Genomic DNA, 23,295 nt, shown 5'->3' with positions numbered 1-23,295 from the left:
AAAAAAAAAAAAAAAAAAAAAAAAAAATCTTAACCCCCCCCCATTTTTTCCGGAACTGGGGAAAATTCCATTTATTAGTTATACTGGACTATGAATTATAGGCTAGAATTCGAACAGATGCTTCTTGATTAAATTAATGTTAATATAGAAAAGGGAATCCAAGACACTGGATTCTTATTTAATATTGCCAACAACCTACAATAAATGTAGGGCGAAGCTAAGGTTTAGCAATGGATGAGAGATTTGTTCTCATGCTGCCTGTCTTTTATTCTGTAATATGCTGTTTTCTATAAACTGAAAGAAAAATGAAATCATGTTGAGAATATTTTACTGCATCTTTTTTTTTTTTTTTTTTGGTACCGGGAATTGAACTCCAGTCCTTGCGCTTGCAAGGCAGGCCACCGAACGGCTGAGCTAAATCACCAGCCGCTATTTTATGGTATCTTTGTAGTATTCAAGGTCTAGTTGTTTAAAAGTATATACAGTGTATATATGAAAATCTGTAGAGCCATCCTACCAAATTTGTTTGATTTTATGAGGCTGTATTTCTTATACATTATTGCTTGTAAATTCCTTGAATAGAATGCCTATAATTTCCTTTCTTAAAATAAGGCATTCTTTGATATATATTCTTTGATATATTTGACATATATATATTTATATATATATTTATATATGTTATTTTAATTATTTATTTTTATCCTATAAGTTATAAATGCAAAATCACTATATTTTCATGGATATGATATTTAGAAGTAAAGTTATTATCCAGTTAACATTTAGGGTGGCTTTACTGCACAGTAGAGTTTATTTCAGTTATAAAATAGGGAGAACAGAAACCGTTTTATATCTTTGCATGAATAAAATTTTAGTTTTTCTTCAAACACTGAAGTGTTGGAAAAATTTTCAAATGATATGTTCAAGGTTTAAAAGGAGACAGAAAATTTTTACTAGAAAAATGCAGAGAAAAGTTGCTATCGATTACTAAACACACAATAAAAAGTCCAAAGTTTTTCCAGTTCTACCAAATTAAGGGAAAATAATAATAGACAGTCAAACTAATTGAAATAGCTGTACACATAGACTATTCTGAACACAACATAAACATGATTACCTTATTGTGACAGGAAATTAGGGCATGGCAGAGCTGGCTGGGGAAGTCGGCCTGACCTGCTGATCACAAAATCCCAGTCCCAAAGCCCTGAGTGTGGATCCCGGCTGGTTTCCCATAGGGCGGCCCAGACCCGCCGTCAGCCCGAGGAGCGGGTGGTAGGAAAAGGCAGTGCACAGGGAGATTCTGCCCACTCTTCACGGTGGCCGCCCCACACAGTAGGGAGCGCTTCTTCTCCGACTTTCACGTGGCCCAGCCTCGCTCTGCCCAGCCTGCTCCTTTTCCTGCCTTTCCTAAAGCTTTGCTGCCTCTTGTACTTGTCTTGCTCCGGGCAGAAAGGACCTAGAAACCACCTCCAGATAGAGACAGCAACACCTCAAACCCCAGTAACAATATTGAGTTTCAGAACTACAGTTAAGATGTTATTCTAATATTCAAAATTTGGATCAGAAAAATCTTACCTACATCTTTAATTTGAGTTAAACTTTAATACTTTGGTGTACATCTTCCATTAGTTTGACTACTATTTATTTTTTAACAAAGGATATTTATTTATTATGTGTCTATTGATAAAGCATCTCGCCAGGTAGTTCAGGCTCACCTTGAAAGCAGAGCAGCCCTCATGCAGCAGCCTTCCAAGTGCCGAAATTATAGGCATTCACCAACTGTCTAGCTTCAAACAAAGGACTTTTTTTTTGTACTTTGTGTTACTCAAATGAGAGATCCCATGTGCTATTTAAACTTGACTAGCTTATTTCACTCAAGGTTGTATTTTCCAGATGACATGATTTCCATACAAATGTCTTAAACGCAGACTTCATCGCTGAATAGTATCCCATTATCCGTGGCTACCACATTTTCTTTATCCAATCAGCTGTCAGTGGGTATACTGGCCACTTCCAGGATTTAGCTCTTATAAACTGTGCTGCTGTCCTCATGAATACACGTATGCCACTCTAGTGCGATAGCCTCAGCTCTTTGAAAAAGATACCTAGACAGAGGAACAGCTGGGTCAAGTGGAATTTCACATTGTAGTTTTTTAAATTAATTGTATTGGTACATTTCAGGTATACCGTGTAATGACACTCATCATTGGACATTCCCACCTTTACATAGCCCACCTTGGTTCTTATGTTTCCCCATTCCCTGCCTGTCATTCAACTGCCCCACCCCTCCCTATCCAGAAAGATTTTGTTTCCAGTTTTTCCTTTTCTTGTATGAATCCCATTCCCTTCTTTTTTCTCCTACCCCTCCCACTTCCCTTTCCCCTTTCCCGCTGTGCCTTTCCTACCTATTTCACATTAGCTATTATACCTCTTAGTCCTTTTCACACTTTGTTTTCACACTAGAGAAACTATTTGGTATTTACACATGTGTGTCCTGATGATTTCACTTGGTGGTATCTCCTCAATGTGCATACATTTAGCTATAAATGTCTCTAGTTTCTCATGCTTTATGGCTAGGTAATACTTCATTTTATTAAAAAAATTTATTTTCTTTATCCAGTCTCCCATGGATGGGCATTTGAGCTGCTTCCAAGTTTTAGCTATTACAGATTGTGCTGCTGTGAACATGGGTGCACATATATCACCGTGGTATGATTCTTTTAATTCTTTTGGGAAGATACCCAGCAGGGGAATAGCTGGGTCAAATGGGACTTCTAATCCTAGTTGTTTGAAGCATCTCCATCCTGATTTCCACAGTGGTCACACCAGTCTGCATTCCCACCAGCAATGAGAAAGGTTCTTTTCTTCTCACAGCCTGGCCAGCATTTGTCATTGGTTTATTTCGTGACGACAGCCCTTCTTTCTCAGGTGAGGTAGTATTCAGTGTTGTTTTCATTTGCATTTCTCTAATGATCAGTGATGTTGAACATTTTTTTCATATGTTTATTAGCTATTTCTATTTCTTTGATAAATGTCTGTTCATTACAGATGCTCAACTTTGGATTGGGTCTTTAAATTTGGGCATTCTGATTGTTTTTAAGTGATTTATATATTCTAGATAGTAAACCTTTGTGTGAGGAATAGCTAGTGAAAAGTTTTTCCCACACTGGTGAGTGGTCTCTTCAAGTGATTGGTCATTTCTCCTGCTGTGCAGATGCTTTTTTTGTAAGAAGACATCCCACTTGTTGATTGTGCTAGTTCATAAGTAACTGAAGGTTTGTTCATAAAATATTTTCCCATGACAATGTCTTCAAGAGTTCCACCTAACCTTTTACAGTCACATGACTAGCCACCCAATATGTACTGAAACTACTAAGCATGATTCTTTCAAATCACTTCTGAATTGTCAGGAAGATGTGTTTTAAATTTAAGACTATCTCTCACCACCTATATAGAACATTACTACTGATGAATGGAATTTTTATATCCTAGAAATATCTATATAACTTAGCAACTCTGGATCCTGCGGGACTTTGATTTTTCCAAGACAATTTTCCTTTTCTTAATTTGAAGGTCTCTAAAAGAACTTTTACTTAAATTAGAAAACTGGTAGTCAATTGAACTTAATAGAATCCAATAGTTAAATTACATTGTATTTACAATGTCTTAGAATGTTTGATTGGGCTTTGATAAAATCCCAAATATTTAGTTTGCATAGCACCCCTTTGTGTCTTTGCAAAATTTTAATCAAATCTAGTGATAGATATGGAAAAATACATTATTTTTCTCCAAAGAATTCCAAATTCTACAACACTTTTGCTTTCCTTCATAATCCATTGACAGCTCAACGTTTCTTATCCATGTAGTCAGGACCTGTGACAGTCGGAATCCTTTGCATATTATTTGTGGACCCAAAGACCGGTGCTTCATTATCCAAGCAACGGTAGGCAGGTACTGGAAACTGTACAGCTGTGTTAAGGTATTGTTGACTGATACCTACTGCATCTTACTTTAAACACCAGAGAAACAGAAAAATCTCTAGGCAAATAGCTTTCTCTTGATGAACTTTTTTATATTGTCAGATGCATTGCGTCAATCTTCAGTGAGTTTGTTCTGATATGGCTGAAAAAATACAATTGAATAAAATTGAAAATATAGTCATATGCTTCTATGGGGAGTACTTATTTATTTTACATTTGTTAGTTTTTCTAAAAAGAAATGGAATGGAGAGTACACACAGTATTTACTTATTCTTGGTTTTTATTCCAAGTTAATTGGATTCTCTGAGTATTCAAAAACACACACACAAAACACGTGTCTTACAGGTAACACACACACACACACACACACACACTCATGCTCACGCTGTGAGGAATCATAATGGGTAATCACTGCAATTGAATAAAAAGTATTATTTAAAGGACAAGATTAAATATTGCATGTACTCTTGGAATCTTAATTCCAGTAAGGCCCCAAGTAAATTTTAATATTGAAATGGTAAAATAAAATATTTTGTATTTATCTCTTCTACGTTTTGAAGGTGATCGCATACAGTTTTTACTATTTCAAAATTTGGTTAAAATCGGGGAAACTTTAAAATAATGAGACAAAGAAAAATGACATAAAGCAAGACATGCTCACCATTATTAGGTTAACATAAACTCAAAGTTTACTCCTTTCATACCTCTTCTACTGGGCACAGTTTTTTCATTTTTGTTTTTAATTGCCAACATAAGTAGAAATCAATAGATTTTGTTACAGGATTCAAGAAGTTTAAAAGACAACATATCAGATGTGCGAGAAGACAATGATTCCAGAAACTGAGACCGGGCAAAGTTTTATTCAAAGTTACCCTATAGAAACGATCTCACTAGATTTCCTTCAAGTAATCTGCTCAGAAAAAACTGCAGCGGGACACACAAGGCAATTTCTGGTTGTAACCAAATTGCAGGTTTGTCTGTTGGAAATTAGCAGAGTTGAATAATTAGAACCATATTTCCTCTTGAGAGCAGAAGTGAATTCTCACATTTGAGTTTCCTATAATTCTTCAGAATTTAGGTTTTGTTAAGAAATTTATTTAGGTTGAATATAAGTCAGACTGGCCTTTCTCGGTTCTTTTTCTTTATTACCTACATAGGGAGAAAATTTAATTTTTTCTGATATTTTTAATCATCTCTGCAACACAATTTTTAAAAATCCAAATACACTGCAACATGTACCTCTTTATGTGTTGTTGTGTATTTCTGCTTTCTATAAAACAGAAAGATTGCCTTTGTCGCTCCTCCCCCGGAAGGCATTCTCATACTTCTTGGTATATCATGCTTTATTAAGGAAACTTGTTCTAGAGAAAAAGGTTTTATTAATGAATCCTCACCATATAATTTTTACAGGGTGAGAAAGGACAGAAGGAAAATACACCCCATTCTACCATATCTAGGAGAGCACTGCAGAAACAAAATGTTGTAAATACCACCATATAGTGGGCTAATAAAGCACTGGGAGTCCACATGCACGTTTTCGGGTGGTCTTATTTCTCCACAAGGAGATTTAAAAATCTGTAGAGTAACTTCATGTCCTTTCGAGAGGACTTTTCAAATGTATTAGCAAGAATAAGGTCAGTTTGTGCGGATAAATTGTGAGTGTGCAGCTAAAAGTTCTACATTACAAAAAGAGGCAGAGCGAGCTCGCTCTCCGTGGTGAGAGAAGGGAGAGCGTTTCTAATTCTCATGTGACAGCTGAGGTGCAGCCATGAGCCCAGAGAGGGAAGAAAGGCTCTGGATAAACTTTGAGTCTTCAGTATTGAAACGTCTCAAAGTGAAATTTCTACTGAATCTACTTATTTCCTGGACAGCGAAGGTGCCTTTTCACTGAAATGGTGGGATAACCCATTTGATACTCTCCAATATTCCAGAGAAACTTTTACGCAATAAGCTACATAGAGTTGAAAGTACTAGGTTTGTATTTCATTACTTATTTTTACATATTTGAAAGAAACAAAGTAAAGTAAAATTGTTGCAATTACAAGGAACTTTGGCTCTGTTTGGATCCCAGGCACACAGCAACCACTTGAGCCGCTCTCATGTTCCTTAACCTAGCCTATCTGGGTAGATTGCGGACCTTCAACCAGCACTGGGAAAAAGGTCAGCTGCTTACTAAATATCAGGGATAAAAATGCCTGTGCAGCCTCTGTGAGCATATGCTACCTCGCATTAGGGCTGTTGCACACCCTTCTGCAGAAGAAAACTTGTCTTGTTGAGATTTTTTTGTTGTCTGAGGGATTCATTATCTGCACTAACGAATTAACTCCGGGGAGTATTCCCAACACTCAGAAAAACCTTTTATTTAGATTTTATAAGCTCCAATATTATAAAGTTCACCTATTGTTAAAGGTGGTCTCCATTATCAACATAGCTACATAGCTTACTATCTAACCAGTTTTTTCTTGTAATCTATTTAAGGGTCCAGCAAACAATCATGGTAATTGGAATCAAGTTAGTTTTTTTTTCCTATTAATTTTGTGCTTATTTAAATTATGGAAAATAAATGAGGAATTATTTAACAACTGTTTGGAAGAACACAAAAATAAAGGGTCAACAGGAAACATCAATAAACAACAAGGTATTTAATGGCTTTCACAATGATTTGGAGAATAAAATGGAGGTAAAATTCAAGTGTTTACATCTCCACTGAGCTTAATATAATGCAATTTTAAACATTAACATTCTTCAATATTTAGTAACTCATTTATGTGATTAAACTGTACAAAATACATTGAAATTAATCTTATTGATTCTGAAACTTTTATTTTTTTCCAAAAATCAGCTATGTTTAGTTTTTCTAAGCCATATCTATTTTGTTAACATTGGAAATAAGTCTACTTAGATAATTTTAGGATATATTTTAGTCTCTAGTATGACAAATTCAGTGAAAGGGCACCTTGTAAAAAAGGTTCATCAGAACTTTAATGGCTGAAAAGATCTGTGTAAAAACCTATGGAAATATGCTCAGACCAGACACATGAGAACAAACAAGAATCCTTCAGACCTTGCTGTGGCAGGTGATCGGGCACTGTCACTTGTATTTGGCGGAGACATCACAGCACAGAGAGGAGGGAAAGCATGTGTGTTGGGGAGGAAGGTTGATATGTTCAGTTACTCAGTTCCGGTAGAAAGATGTTGACTGGGACAAATTGTAGGCAGAGAATAACTAGTAGTACAACCAGTAGTATAACTAGTGATTGGGCACCTTATGAATTTAGCTTTCTCTGTTGGAAGTTCGAAGCGGAAGCAAATTTAGAGAAGCTGACAATGATTGATGGAATCCGGTCCATCTGGCGGCCGACTGCCCTGTTTGTCTTCCTGCACTATTTGTTGCAGAAGTACCTGGCTTTCTGATGGATTCCATAGGCCAGTATCTCCGCTTTCTTGCTGGCTTCTGGAAATACAAGGCTGGCTTCCTGAGAAGTCAGTGCAGACATAGGGTGTGGGCTTGTTGCGCGTCTAGTCTTATCCTGCAGTCAGACCTGGGTATGTATCAGAAGTCCTTATTTTCATTGCACTATATTTTTACAGCAAAAGATTAAGCATTAAACCATGTAAAATTTATAACCATAAAGTATTCTAAATATAATTACCAGAATTTAATGCCTCCCATAAGTTTTAAATCATTCCATTCAGTATATATTTTTGGCAATACAGATATTTAAAAAAAAAACTTAATTTATAAGATGTTTATTTCAGTTTGAGGAGTGGATATGTCTCTATATTTAGTGAGTTATGAATGACAAACAGGAATATAAAATAAGTAAATCATTTTGAAAAGCATTGGATTATCTAAAATGCTTTCAAACTTTCTATAAATCACTCGACAGTGGAAAACTTTTCACATGATTGCATTCATTCTCTCAGTAACTCCGTATGTTAGAACAATAAGAGTAATGATAACAAGTACCTTTTGAACAGTTACAAAATGCTAGGCACTTACCGGAAAGGCAACTCAAAAAGTGAGAGGCAATGTACACTCTATTTGTGTTCAGACCCCTGAACCAGGCCAATGTGAACACTTGCTAGTTACGTGGACTGGGTAATTTTCCCTTAATTTTGTCATCATTCAAAAATGGATATCTCAGTGTGTTACTTTGATGTATAAAATGCTCATAGTGGGTAATAGTATATTTAATTTTTAATTTTATCCTTTTATATGTAATCTTTTATTTTGTATTATATTTAATCTTTGTGAAAATTTTTGGAGGAGTGTAACTTTTATTATGTATCTAAAACGGTAATTTCTTAATATGGTTAAACTTCTGCAAAATATTCAAGAATATATTTTTAGGAAGGAGTAAGGTCATATTGAATATTCTTTGTTATAGCAGGATTATTTTATAGAAGTTGAATTCATTGCAGAGTAATTCAGGATTAAAGAAATGTGCAGTGCAGCACTTTTATGATGGCAAAGTTTGACAAGAGAGCATTGGAATAGTATTAAGGATATTATTTAAAGATATAATATGAAGAGCCTCATAAATATCCAAGTCAAGATATTTCAGAATCTCAAAAATTAGTGAAAAATTTTAAGCAAAGAGAACATATCATGAAATTGATGGTTTATAAATTCACAGTGTAATCAGGTCCTTTGTAAGATAACTGGCCTGGTGAGTCTCATGGAGTTTAGACCATTTCCTACCTGAAATGCTAATGGGAAATAAAGCATGAGACTACAGATGAGGAAGGTATGTGGGAATGCAGCAATAACATTTTTAGTATAAGTTTTAGAAATGCGTGTAATTGTGAAAAAATCCTATGTATTTTTAATCTCAAAAAACTGTGAAGTACTAGAGCAGTATTAGCTTTTAGAAAAGTTATAATTTTTCAACGAACATCTCTTAATATCACATGTCTGCGTAGATAAAGCTGCTTATTTATATATTAATTTTATAATAATGGATTAATGTACTCAGACTAATTAACACATTAGCTTTCAACTCATTAAATGTAATTAATGAAATATGGTTAAAACTGGGAAATACTTTGATTTCTATTGTCAATTTATAGTTAAAATATTAGCTAATGATTACTGACAAAAATTATTCAGACATTAACTATATTTCTCAAATGGCTCATTTTCTTGACACTTATCAATTATCTGTATATTGTGGGGAAATTTTTGCCATATTCAATATTTCAAATATCTTTTCATTATGTCTCTTTCTATTAGTTGAGTGTTTTAAACTGATAAGTTAACTATAAAAATTAAATTGGGAGGATTTATTTTCAAGTAGATTTTATTGTTTGTTATTATTTTTGTACAGAAGAGATACATTTATATAACATAATACATAATTTCCCATTGCAGGCTTTGAAATAACTTTGTCCGAAATCACAGTCATATTTGCTTCCCATGGTTTTCATTTTAGTTACATATATAACATACAATAGGAATGAATAATTACAAATAAAATGTTCTCTCTCCTGAAAGGATATATTTAATATTGAACTCTTAATAAAATTAAGGTGTAGAATTAATTATTTTAAATCATATGAGGCAGTATTACCACAGTGATCTTAACAGTATTGGTTTCACTATTCTCTTTAATGACAATATTGGAAAAGCTCAAAATGAACAATGAACGGAACCATGATTGCTTCTTTTATGGAGTTAAATTATTTATGAAATGCAGAAAACTCCAACTAATTCAGATGCACTGCACAGCAGATATTTGAGCTGTGCCAGTCTGCGAGGGTGTCATCTCTATGCTTTGCCACCAATCCATTAATCACCTTTCAAACATTTGTAGATGTACAGCTAATAAGAGCTTAATCTGCACAAGTTCCTACATTTGCCCCAAAATCAAAGAGGTGCAATGGCTAATGCAGCACAAAAGCCCCAAATGAATGTCAGGCTTCTAAAATCCAGGTAATTGAACATGAAATCAGGATGGTTCTCTCTTCATCTTGCTACTCTCCATATTGACTTTACTCTCTGACGCCTTATTTATACAGCATTAATCCCATGTGAACATCTGACCTGTTTTCCCTGTGAAATAGAATATTTTCTTAGTAGTTTCAGGAAAGCACTCTGGTAAATACATTAGTTCAGTTACCCATCCTCAGATCAATCTCTGTGATTCACAGATTAAAATGTATAATATTCCAAGTCTAGGCTGCATGTCCACCTCAAAAGTTGTTACAGTTGTAAAGTCAAACAAAACCTGAACAATGCTGGAGTGAGTTCTGGGCCAGACCCAGTGACATGATATTTTTCAGAGACACGGAATTAGAAAGAAAGAGAAGGGGCAACTGGGTTGATTTGTTAAAAGTGAAATGAATAAATATATTTGTTAATACTATAAGAGTACAAATCATAAATTATCCATTGAAAGATAGTCATATTGTAGTCTTAACCATTTTCCTCCAACAGCGATTGTTTGTCATACATTTTAAAAATAGTGTGATGCAAATAGCTCATTAAAATGTGATAACTTCCTTAAAACCAAAACCATTCTCCAGTTAGAAGTCTTTCATGGATCTTGTTAGCTCTGGCTTGTGCTGTGATGGGCTTTCTCCATTCATTTCTGTGGTGTCTTTTGGGTAGATTAGAACGGCACTATGTAAGGCCATCACTCGTGGTCACCAACACGTCGACTCTTACTCTAGGCAGAGAAAGCCTCACATTCCCTGTGAACATCTGCTTTGGTTCCTGGTCTCCGAGATGTGAACAGAAGAGTGTGTATCATTTGGGATTGGATGCACTTGATATCTGGTAACTGACCACCATGCTGTCTGACTCACTGTTGATGAAACTTGGGTTCTTGCATGCAATGCCAGCAGCAACCATCGCATTTAGAAGAACATCCTGTCTTCATCCTCTGTTGGTCTGCAATGGACTTGAGACATGAAAAAATGCTGGCCTTTTCTTTTCTAAGACACTGAGATTTTGGGCCTGTTTTCACCAGCAATGGGATTGAATCAACCCTGATACAATGGAAGGCTTATCTGTCTTTTTCTTTTTAATTTGTACTTTCCTCAGATGATAAGCTCCATGTTACATAATAATTCGAAACATGGTTACTGCTAAAGATAAAGAAATAAACAATTATGTTCTAGTCAATAGAAGAGATAAAATGAGTCATTTGCTGTACTCACACACTTGTAGGCTAATGAGTCCTGAATTTTAGTGTAATGATTATTTTGTAAGTACAAGGGAGAAGCGAATACAAAAAAGAGTACTTGCACTGGAAGGTAAATTTGACACAAATGGTGTCATTTTAACTTGGTCCTAAGGGACAAGAAAAATACTAATAAATACTAAGGGAGTATTTTATATAAATGTAAAATACTATTTCACAGCTCCTTTAACTATTTATTTTTTATTTTTTTATTTTTTTCTTTAACTATTTAAATTGCAAATTCCCTATAAACATGAATTTATAAATTCTATTTGAAATTACTAAGAATTCTGTATTTTGGCTAGTGCTTAATAAAAATAAAAATGTTACAGAAATTCCAGAATAAATTTCATATTGCTTTTGCAGTCTTACAATGAATCAATCAAAATGACTCATGTCTGTGCATTCTGGACAAACTTTTTAAATTCTAGTAAAATTGAATATCCTTAAATCCTTCATTTCTCAGAGAACCATGGGGGTGTTCTTAGTGTCGTCAGTACAAATCCAGCCCTAACATGACAGGCAGCTAAGTTAGGTAGAAATGAATGTGCACTCAGTGAGGGACTGGGCTTGAGCAGGTCAGTGAAAAATAAAGACACCAGAATTGTGCCTGGGGGGTGCATTGGAAGAAGGCAAGGCTTCAAGGTAAAGTCAGAATGGCCAGACTTGCGTGCCTCCCTAGGGACAAATGAGAACTTGAGGTTATACTGTAATTGGTAACAACTTGTCTATTAAGTCTAGATAGGCACCAGACTCCTGGGTCAGTGACCACGACACCCGGACCCTTCCCCCCTCAAAGTGTTCCAGTTTTAGAAAGCGTAGACAAGCCAAGGCTAATGATGTCAGCCACACTTGTTATGTACCCTGCTTCCCTATTGGGTCAATATTAGCTAGTACTTGAAATCTCACCGGTTGACTGTAGTTTGACCAAGTTGTACCCATATTTATGACTTTGCTGTGTAAATTACCCCGGACGAAGGACTTCAGCGGCTACCCACTTGGGACATCCTGTCTCTTAGAAGCCGTTCCTCTTCCCCAGTAAACTTTCCTACTCTTCACCTCCTTTTCCTTTGGGAATTCATTCTTCAATTTCAGGGGACACAAACTCGGCCCATCTGACATCTGGCAGGTTGGAAATTGTATTTCTCCTGTGTCACTAGGACAAATTCAAACTGGGCCAGTAGCTTGACTATAGTCTCAGGAGACATTCTGAACCAGGATATCCAGCGAAGTCATTTCCAGATTTCGGTGTCATAAGAAATGTTTTTTGTTTTAAGCCAATAATTTAATATAATATTTATGCAGTGGTAGATGCAATGCATTACCAATGCAGGTCTCATAGAGTTTATCATATAAAACAAATTCACAACTAAAAAGAACCTGGGAGAACATTGGATTATGAACATTTCAGGACAGATCCAGATAAACCCTGATTTAATGCAGATGCCTCGGTCATCCTTATGGGCATTGAGAGGAAAGGATTAGATTACAAATTCCTTCTTTACCCTTTCAAGAGCATCAGTTCCATTTCTACTGTTTTATAGCTTGCCATTGAAAATAAGCTTCCAAAAAACAAAGAAAACTAGAGGTGCAAATCTTATCCTAGTGATTTTAAAGAAAGCAAAAAAAGTATGCAATGAAGTTTAAATGGTTGTATTTTGCAAAGCTATACCCAAAATCCAGGTCCCTGTTCACCCAATTATGTTTGTGCAAAATAAGATTAAAATTACTCCTTCTCTGACATGACACATCTAATAAGCTGTGCTCTACCATTTGCCAACTTTTAACAAGTTCGTGAGATCTTAGTGAGGACATTATTTTCTCTCATCATTTATGGTATAGTATGATAAGGAGAGAGGTTTGTGTACAGATGCTATGAGTGATTATTTGCCCTCAAGTAAGCTACTTAATGTCCACAATGTTTCAAATTGTGTTGTCATTGTTTTAAACAGGAAAAATAATATATTATGCATTTCTTGGCAAGATACTTGACACTATAATTGCATTACAGCAACAATAATTTTAAAGAAAGGTATTTTTGGTACTTTCAAAGGGCAATGATTAATTTTTATAACCTTCTATGACTTGCATATTGAAATTAAAAACCTAAAGTTTTCCTTCGACCAGTGTGAATTTCAGAGATGGGTCATATCATTTTTTAGTCTTCATTTACTTTTTCATTCAATGAAAATTAATAACACTGATCTATTCAGGAAACTGACCAACAAAGAATCAATAAAGAAAGGTTAATAAAGGTAGGCTTAACCTTTACTTTTAGAATTTTATAATTCTGCTCCTGTGAAAACTGTTCCCCATTATTATCAATAACTGCCATACTTCAGGAATATCGAGGGTCTAGTAATAACCTTGATTCTTTCTCATTTTCCTGCCATTGTTGTTATAAGTGGAAAGCTTTGGCAAGTCCCTGATATTCTGTTTATTCTGATGATGAATGTGTTAATGGGCTCAGCATATTTTTCCATGAGCAAGTGAAGGATTAAGAGATCTTTCTTGGAGTAACACAGAATCCCTGTGGTTTCATTGGATGGTATTTTAAAAAATGTAAAAATGTTCCTGCGACAGGGGATCTAGGCTGGATAGTAATCGGAGCTTGAGATGGTCTGGGCTCTTGGGTCCTTCCCAAGGACTACAGAAGCACCTCAGAATGGAAATTTTTACAATCCTTTTATTGAATAGTGAATGAGAGGCTGACTGGAGAGACTGTACACTTGGAGTGGCCAGAGTCAAGCGGTGACAGCTACTAATAAAGGAAGTACATCCGCACAAAGTGAGGGTGGGCAGTGTCCAGAAGTTGGAGTTCAGTTTCTCATCTGTTTTCCCTAGAAGTGGAGTAGTGGTGGAGGGATATATCCAGTGGGGTTTTGTACAGTCACAGGGGGACCCTCTCATTGCTAAGGCCAAATATCTGACACCCCAAATTAGAGAGGAAAGGATTTATTTGTCTTACAGTTCATAGAGATTTCAGTTCACAATCAGCTGGCTCCAAGGCAGGGGTGGCAAACAGGTGTCACAGAGGAGAAGCAACGTGGCGTGTACAAGACAGCAAAGGTAACAGGAAGGAGCGTAAGGATCTTTCTCCCCTTTTCTCTTATGCAGAGAACTCATGCATAGCCCTCGTACCCTCAAACCTGCTGCCCTTGAGCCTCCCAGAGTGCCATGAGCCAATTCCAATGGCTGACTGAGGGTCTGTGCACTTTGGTTGTACATGGGCTGGCTCCAGAATTGTATGATTAGAAAGATGGGGGAAATGAAAAAGGCCTTGATGTGCGCTTCTTAAGAAATGTTGAGACCATAGGCTCTGAAAACTTAGCCATCTGCCTATAAGTACAACATTTCTTGCTTTTGCTCACCTCCTACTTTCCAGCCCCGGGCCCTGTTGAGCTCACCACTCTATCAATATTTCATTACTCAGTGATTTAGCCACATTTTCTGTAGCTTTCTTAACAGTCGTGATAGCCCAAGGGCTAGAAACATCAACCTCAGCCCTATTTTGAGACCTGGATTAACTTTCCTTTTAAATAATTGCCTCAGACATTGTGTTGGGGCCACCAGCAAAAGCACTCCCTTCCCTCACGATGAGTTTCTCCACTAGTTCCTATGTCCTTTCTTGAAAGCCAACCGATTTCAGACTATCTCAATCCATTTGTCACAGTCAGAAGCACAACAAAATTGCTGCAAATATAACTATGCCACAGGTTAGTGACTGAAAACGTTCACCTCATCAGCTTTTAATTTTGTAGGTTACATATTTCAGCTAGTCTCGCCTACAGTGTCCTTCCTTAGGTGAATTCTAGTATGTGTCTGCAGTCAACAGCACAGTAGGAGCTGTCCTATTTCTCGAGGTTGGAGGACTGATGAAAGAGGCATTTGAGTCACGCGTTTCCTGTCTCCTAGTAGCTTAGCTAAGGCTTCTATTTATGACGTCAGAACTGGTTTCCAAAGGACTGGGGGAAGAGTACACAAAGTGTTTTATTCCCACTGCCTCACAGGGTCAATTACCATGAGAAATCATGAATACAGGCAGCCTGCCCAGAAGACAAGCACAGATCCCTAAAGTTAAGACTACTTAGAATCTGGAAAAGCTTAATTCTGACCCTGTATGGTCATTTCTGGCAAAACACTAATTTTAAATCTCTGGAGAATATAAAATAGAATGCAAAGATACTCCTTGAATTTGACAATTCTCATAACTAACGGGGTAATGACAATGACATTTATGGATTTTCTTCTCAATGGACATCACTCTGTCCCCTTCCTATAATTAGCTCATTGATGCTCTTAAACTATCTGCAAGAAGTATTCATACTACCCCCATTTTTCAGAGCAGGAAGACCTCAAAAATTATTGGAGGTCAAATGTCTAGAATTCGTAGAGTTCATAGTCAGGAAAAAGCAAGTGAGAATTAGAGCCCATATTTTTAATCCCTTTTCAAAACTGCCATTCAGAAAAGATGAATCACAATGAAGTTGAAGCTATGTAAAGGAAATTGTGCACACATATTGTCAAAGCAGCTGCATATTCCAATATTTATGTGTATTACAGCAACATGTAAGATTACTATCTGATCATTATTATATTCCCTCACCAACAACACAGAAATAATTTGGTGATGTATTTAGAAGGCCCTGCAATCATGGTGATGAACAACAGTCTTCTTAAAGTATAGATTTCTCTCGTACTTTCGATTTGCATATATATTTAAGCGACAAGCTATCCTACAACATCAGTCTGGTAGTTATTAATGTATTCTATTGCTCCCCCTTCCCTCCCTCCTTATCTATAACTTATTACGTACTTTCTGGCATGTATATAGTGCTCTGTGTGAGACGAATGTATATTGTCAGAATCATGTTTCCCTCAATCTCGGCTTGGATGATTAATCAGATGCATTAGAGTCCAAGAACAGATCTGTTTGAGTGCTTTCTGCATTACTTAGCCTTATCCTTGCTTTAGAGCTCAAGACATTGTGTAAGCTGTGGGAATTGTCAGAGAACAGCCATAGTCGTGGCCACACCCCCAAACAGGGATGCAAAATACTGCCAAAGACCGGATAACCGAGCCTCTGCAGAAGTCCCTCCCTCAGCACGAGTGAGTTCAGCAGAGTGACCCAGTTTGCCCCACCACCGTCACTAATCATCTAAGTGGATTCCATTGTTTTTCTTATTTTAACATTTCATTATTAATTCTCTTAATTTTCATAGTTTATAATGAGCAAACTAATAATTATTATTTAAATGTATGTAGTTCATTAGTCAGAGAGCCAATATATGTGGAGACAGAGACAGAGACAGAGGAGAGGGACGCACAGGTTTTGAGTCCTGCAATCCTAGAGGCTCTGAAGCCCCTGGAAATGTCATCTGCAGTTGGGAGCACTAGAGAAGCCGACTGGCAAAATTCAGTCCGCGTCTGAAAACTTGAAAATCAGGAGGTCGTGGAGGGCGATGTGAGCCGTGGAGTCCACAGCCTGACAGAGTCAGGACTGGACAGGGGTGGAGGAGGGCCAACTCCCTAGGAAAGAGCACATGTGCTCCTCTGGCCTTTCCTCTTTGCTCCCCATGACATGGGCAGACCCCTCCTGCCCTGGTCAGACTTCTGGTCTCTTCTCCGTGCACCAATTCAGATGCCCGTCTCGCGTGGCCACGCAGTAAGGGACACATCCAGAAGTAAATTTTACCAGGTATCTCGGGATCACGTAGCCCGATAGCACTGATATTTTAAATGAGCCGTTATCGACAGTGGAGTCTAGGCCAGAACATTAAGAGAACGTGACCTACAAAAACCTTAAGGAGTATGTGTGGTGCGGGCCGGAGATGCTGGACTGGACGGTTACTTGAATATTTCTAAATTCCTTGGGGGCTAGCTGTATTTTCACTTTAAACATAGTTAATGGCCAGTTAATTCGCTGCAACATGTTTAATGTCCTTTAAAATAATTTTTAAATGTAATTTTTAATAATACCCAACAATACTTTGGTTCACAAATACTACTATTTGCAAACAATTCCGTTGGTAAACACAGCATCTGGCAGATTTTCGCTTCCTTTGGCACAGGGACAAACCCGCGGCTGAGGCCACTTCCCAAACACAGACACAGCCTTCGTCTCCCAAATTGGAGAAGGAATGAGGCTGGAAACCGAGGCACCAGTTGCGACGGGTGGTAAACAATGTCAATGTTTGGCTTGGCATTAATACTGATTCTATAAATGGTTTCAAATCAGTCGAATGAAGATGTATTCTTCATTTCAATCCTTTATTTTTGTATTGTACGAATCACATGGGTGATAAAACTTAATACCTTTAAGTGTATCGTGATATGAGGAAAAGGAGTAGGTCAGGGTACTCTGTTTAAGACTAGACTTTGGAAGACTGGAAATTACATTGCAGTGAAAAGAGGAAAGGGCGCCACCAAGGAAAGACTCCCAGGTAGCAGGTTCACACCCTCCACTCGCTATGAATAACCGTCCCTTGTGCATACGTGTTTCTCTGTGGTCAGAAGAAACAATTACCTTTACCGTGAAGACGGAAGTATTGTTGAAAGAACAAGGGCATCATTATTAAATATCAAACATTGGAATAATGCAGTGGTCACCAGTTAAAGTATCCTTTATCACATCTTATTACCGCCAATAGTCATGCATTCAAAAAGACATTTAAATAACTGTCAGCCTCGTATCTAGAATGTATTTGTATTCATATCTTTTCCATGACTAAAATTATACCCATTTCAGTAAGAAGTGATTCAGTAACATTCTTACCCACACGCATTTCAGCTTAAAGTACTCCAGCGGAGATTTTTTCTTATTAAAAATGGTTTAATTGATAACAAAATGATTGACATTTGTAACTGACACAAGTTAAAATTGTTTCTTCTTTGAATGTCTTTGTCAACGGTTGTGGGAAAGTTAAAAATTTACAAACAGCACAAGCATGTCTGACGTTGAAGGGAAAGAGCTGCATTTTCAATCAGTGTCTTGATTGTGGAAGAAATTAAAGGTCTATTAGAGAAAGCAAGTCAATGAAAGCCATACGTGATATCCTGTCTGCTTCTCTGAGACTTTAAATTTTTTTTTTTTGCATGAAGTTGAGAAATAATATGATTTAAGGAACAATATAATCATTTACTTGATATTATATAACTCCACAGTGATTTTCACATACAACTAAAATTGAGTGAAATTATTAGTTTCATTGGCAAAATATATGTACCACAATTACAATTTATTTTTGCATCCCAACACTGTTGAAAGTGCCTGGCTTAAAGTTGATATTTAAAATCATCTTTAAATTGATGATAAACAGAAAATAAAGAAAGATCAGGCATAGTCTATTAAAATCATCAGACTCTACAACTAGATTGTTATGAACATCAGAAAAGATGGATTCTTTGCTGAACTGAAAAAAATCAACAAATTTATTTTGATTTTTCATGTATAATGTGACATTTCATTGCTTACATATTTGAAAGAAATACAGTCATATACTATTATGGATAATAAAAATTAGAACAGGAACTATAACTCTCATGTGATAACTTGACTTTTCCAACATCTCTAATAAAACTTGATCAAATTCAATAGTTGCTTTTGCATAAATCATAATTGATCCACGATTCAATAACTGAAGTGTATATGCTTCATTTTTACCTACGGAACTTCCTAATTAGTAATTTTGTAACACTTAATGTTTTTGTAATATGGTACCCACAAAGACAGATATTTCAAATTCAATCTGAATCTGCAATTTAATTTAAATATATTTTAAAATATGTATTTTACTGATTGGACATGTGTATGGGGTACTATGTTGTGTATTGATACATATATACCTCTTGCAATGTTTGAATTAGAGTAAGTATTATCCATCTCCAAACACTGATCATTTCTTCATGGTGAAAATATCCAAAACCTCGTAGCTACATTCAGGAATGTCCAATACCCAATCATTATTTCTGTATTACCTTATCAAATACTGAAATGATGTAGAACATATACAATTACATTTTTTAAAAAGAAAAATGAAAACATGAACAGTCAAAGTTCATATCTAATAAACAGATTTACTTCAGTGGACAAACCCTAAGTATCAACTACAATGAATCTCTTTCTCCAGTTTCTAATATGCGATATGTCAGGGTCTCCCTTCTGCCGATAGCTTGAATCGTAATAGGATAGATGAACTGTATATCCTGCATCTATTTGAAAAGAGAGTCCACACCTTTTAATTCTTATGTATGTAAGATTATGTTTTAGTGGCATCAAATGAACATTTTATTACAAAAATATAAATTTGACAAAATTTGAAGCTCTGTATTTTGATAGATGAATTACTGAGTTTTATAGCAAAACTAAGTGAAACGCAGAACAAGTATTTGTTCTTTCCCATCCCGTATGCCCAGCTTCCCGGACCATTGCAATCCTGTACCAGCTTGGCATGATTCCACATACCTTTGAGCCTAGGTCAGAAAATTTAGTGACTGAGGGAGACCTTTCTTAAAAATTAAGTTAAATTAAATAATGCAAAGGCCTGGAGATGTAGCTCAGTGCTCAATTCTGGGTTCATTGGACCATATTGAGAAAGAATCTTCACCATAGTGCATTTTTACTGATATTAGCACATCATTTTCTCTCAGAGTCTATTAGTAAGTTACATTAGGCTTCATTCACTTGTCTGTCCATTGTTTGAACTTTGACAAACGTATAATAACAGGTATACATCATTGTACTATCATAAAGAGTTGTTTTGCTGCCCCCAAATCTCCTTTTTATTCTTTTTTCCTCCAACCTGTGAAAACCAGTGGTGGTTTTACTCTTTCCATAGTTTTCTTTTTTCATTTCCACAAAGTGAATTGTTGGAATAATAGGGTATATAGCCCTTGCTGATTAGCTTCTTTTACTTAGTGTTTGTGATGGTGAAGATCTAAAATGTTCCCCCAGAGTTTCCTGTGCTCAGAGGTGGGACTTTGAAATATCCTGTACAGTGGTGCCGCACACTCATTGGTGGAATACTCAGCTGATGAGCTCATGTCCAAATGTGCCTACTCATTGGGGGGATTGACCCAGAAGAATGTATTGTTTCCCCTGTTCCTCCCTTCTCCCTGCTTCCTGTGGACATAGGTTGAGCTGATTTCCTCTCGGAGGCACTTCCTCCATGCTGTTTCTGCCTTGCAGCCAGCCCACCATAGGCTGAGTCCTCTAAAGCCCTGAGCTGATACAAACATCTCCTCTTTTAAATTGCAGATGCTGGATATTTTGTCCCAGTGATTGGAAAGTGACTAATACAGCAGGTAGGTATTTAAGATGCTTTGTATAGCTTGGTGGCTCATTTATTTATACTGCTGATTAATATTTCATGACTGAGTGTACCACAATTTACCCATTCACACACCAAAAGATAGCTGAGTTGTTTCCACATCTTGGCAGTTATGGATAAAGTTATATGCATCCATGTAAATACTGTTGTGGACATAAGTTTTCAGATTCTTGGAGTTCACACCCAGGAGTCCAAATGCTAGATCATACTTCAAGTGTGTGATTGGTTTGGGAGTAAATAGCCGAAACAGCCTCCATATTGACTGGACAAATTTCCTCAAGCAGTGAATGAGAGTTCCTGCTGTGTCATGGTCAGCACTGAGTATTATCAGTTCTCTGCATTTGCGCTGTTCTAATAAGTATATAACGACAGCACATTACCATGTCATTTGTGAGTCCCTAATAATATAATGTGGGACATCTTTAAAAATGCATATTTTCCATTTGCATATCTTTCTTGGTGAGCTTTCTGATGATGTCTTTTTTTTATTTTTTTATTTTTTGGTTTTTTGAGACAGGGTCTCACTATGTAGTTGAGACTGACCTGGAACTCACACTATGTAGCCCAGGCTGATCTCAAACTCACAGCGATCCTCCTGCCTCAGCCTCCCCAGTGCTGGGATTACAGGCATGCACCACCATGCCTGGCTGATGATATCTTTAACTGACATTTTTTATTCTTCCTGTTGAGTTTAACTTGATCAGTCTTCTCATTATTGCTCATTTTCATAGAGTCGAAGGGTCAAAACATCAGGTCTGCATAATTTGATATAAAGACTCATTGTGTCCTCAATAAAAGTTCCACTAACTTATTTTATGGATATTGACAAACTGATTTCAAAATTTATATTTAAAAGAGCTAGAATAAGCAACACTATGTAAAGAGAAAAGTACATCCAGAAATCTGAACTACCCTACTAAAAACACTATGAAGTTGGAATATTCAATTTGGTATTGACAAGAGGACAAACAAATAGTTCAATGGAACAAAAAGCTGAATGAATAAACCCACATCAATATAGCTCTGTCCTGTTTGACAAAGGAGCAGAGGCAGTGCTATCGAGAAAGCTAGTCTGCAATGAATGGTACTGGAACGAAGGGTCAGCTACATGGCAAAATGATGCTTTATATGAAAATTTCACACCATTTCCAAAAAGGTCCTCAAATAGATTAAAGACTTGAAATGGAAAACTGTAAGACTCCTGAAAAGTAACAGAAGAAAAACCCATATACATTATTTATTTATTTATTTTTTCTCATTGAGTTTACTGGTACTTATTTTTACCTCATTGAGTTTATTGGTACATTTTAGGTATAAAGTACAATTACATATATCATTGGGATGTTGTACCTTTACATGACAGTTTTTGGTTCTCATTTGTTCCCCATACCTCTGCCATCCCTTCGTAGACATTTTTAAATATAAAAAAAATCTGTGGACTAAAATTTATAATTATCTCATAGGTTCATCTCTTGCATATTTGTTCAGACAGTCCTCAATCCCTACTTTGTTAAAATTTGGCTAAATTTTGATATATATATATTTTGGCAATTGTGATGAGTAATATACTTCCAGGAATAGAATTTAATACTTCAAAATATTTTGAAGCAGTTATGAAAAATAGAACACAGTAATTTTATGATTTAGAATTGTGTTTTGTTCTGATTTTTTCAAAGTATATAATTTTGTGATACTTTTTCTAGCCTCAGTTTTTTGCAGAAGTTGAATATGAATATTTTACATCGTTAGAGCTTTCAAAACTTTTTTTATTGGCATTCAAATAAATTTGCTATTTTGAAGAACTGAGTGCATTCTGAGATCATATGACTTCTAGGCTCTAAAGAACAGTATAATTGCTTGACTTTTAAAATGTATACCACAGTTTCATGAGAAAAAGAGAAAGAAATGCACACATGAGGAGTTAAATTTGAATGTCGATTTGCTTATCCGGTACCCTTCCCACGCAGAAATGCTGTTGCTTTGTGAATGCTGAGTTGAAGAGAAATTCACGGGGACCTTTGTGATGTGGAAGCACTTTGCAAACGTAGTGCAAATTGCTGTGAGGCATTTTGCTATCTATAAAACATTTTGATTTTCTAATCTCATATAGAAGTCAAAGGATTTATAAATTCCTGTTGTTCTACAGGCACAAAGTATTACTGCTCAACTTTACCAGAGACTGCATAGTGGACACGGAGTTGAAACTGACTCTCGGAAGGTATCATAATTTCTCTTTCTATTCCATTAAGTTTATTGGTACATTTTAGGTATATAGACAATTACATTCATCATTGGGATCTTGTCCCTTTACATGACTTATCAGGTTCTTATTTTTTCCCATTCCCCTGCCCTCCCTTTATCCCCTCCACCCTTCCCTATTTATAGACTTTGTTTCCATTTTTTCCTTTTCTCTTCTTTCCTTTCCCTGAATCTTCCCACTTCCCCTACGCTTTTAGCCCCTTTCTTCCTACTTCACATTATCAATTATATAATTTGAACCTTATTTACAGTTTTAGCTATTCACACCGGAGAAGCTATCCAGTATTTAGGCATGTATATCCTATTAATTTCACTTGAGTGTGTGGCCTCAATGTGCATCAGCTTTGCTATAAATGTCTCTAGTTTCTCATTCATTATGGCTGAGTAGTACTCCATTGGTTCAAGCACTGTGGAAATCAATACATAGATTCCTCAAACAACTAGGATTAGAGGTGCCATTTGACCCAGCTATCCCTCTGGTGGGTATCTTCTCAAAAGAATTTTTAAAAAAATCATACCACAGTGAATATGCACACCCATGAT

Source organism: Fukomys damarensis, unplaced genomic scaffold (genome assembly GCF_012274545.1).
Source record: "Fukomys damarensis isolate Sample0158 unplaced genomic scaffold, DMR_v1.0_HiC HiC_scaffold_27, whole genome shotgun sequence".
In the NCBI taxonomy this organism is placed as follows: domain Eukaryota; kingdom Metazoa; phylum Chordata; class Mammalia; order Rodentia; family Bathyergidae; genus Fukomys; species Fukomys damarensis.
The sequence above is the reverse complement of the archived record's forward strand: the minus strand, read 5'-3'. Positions refer to the sequence as shown.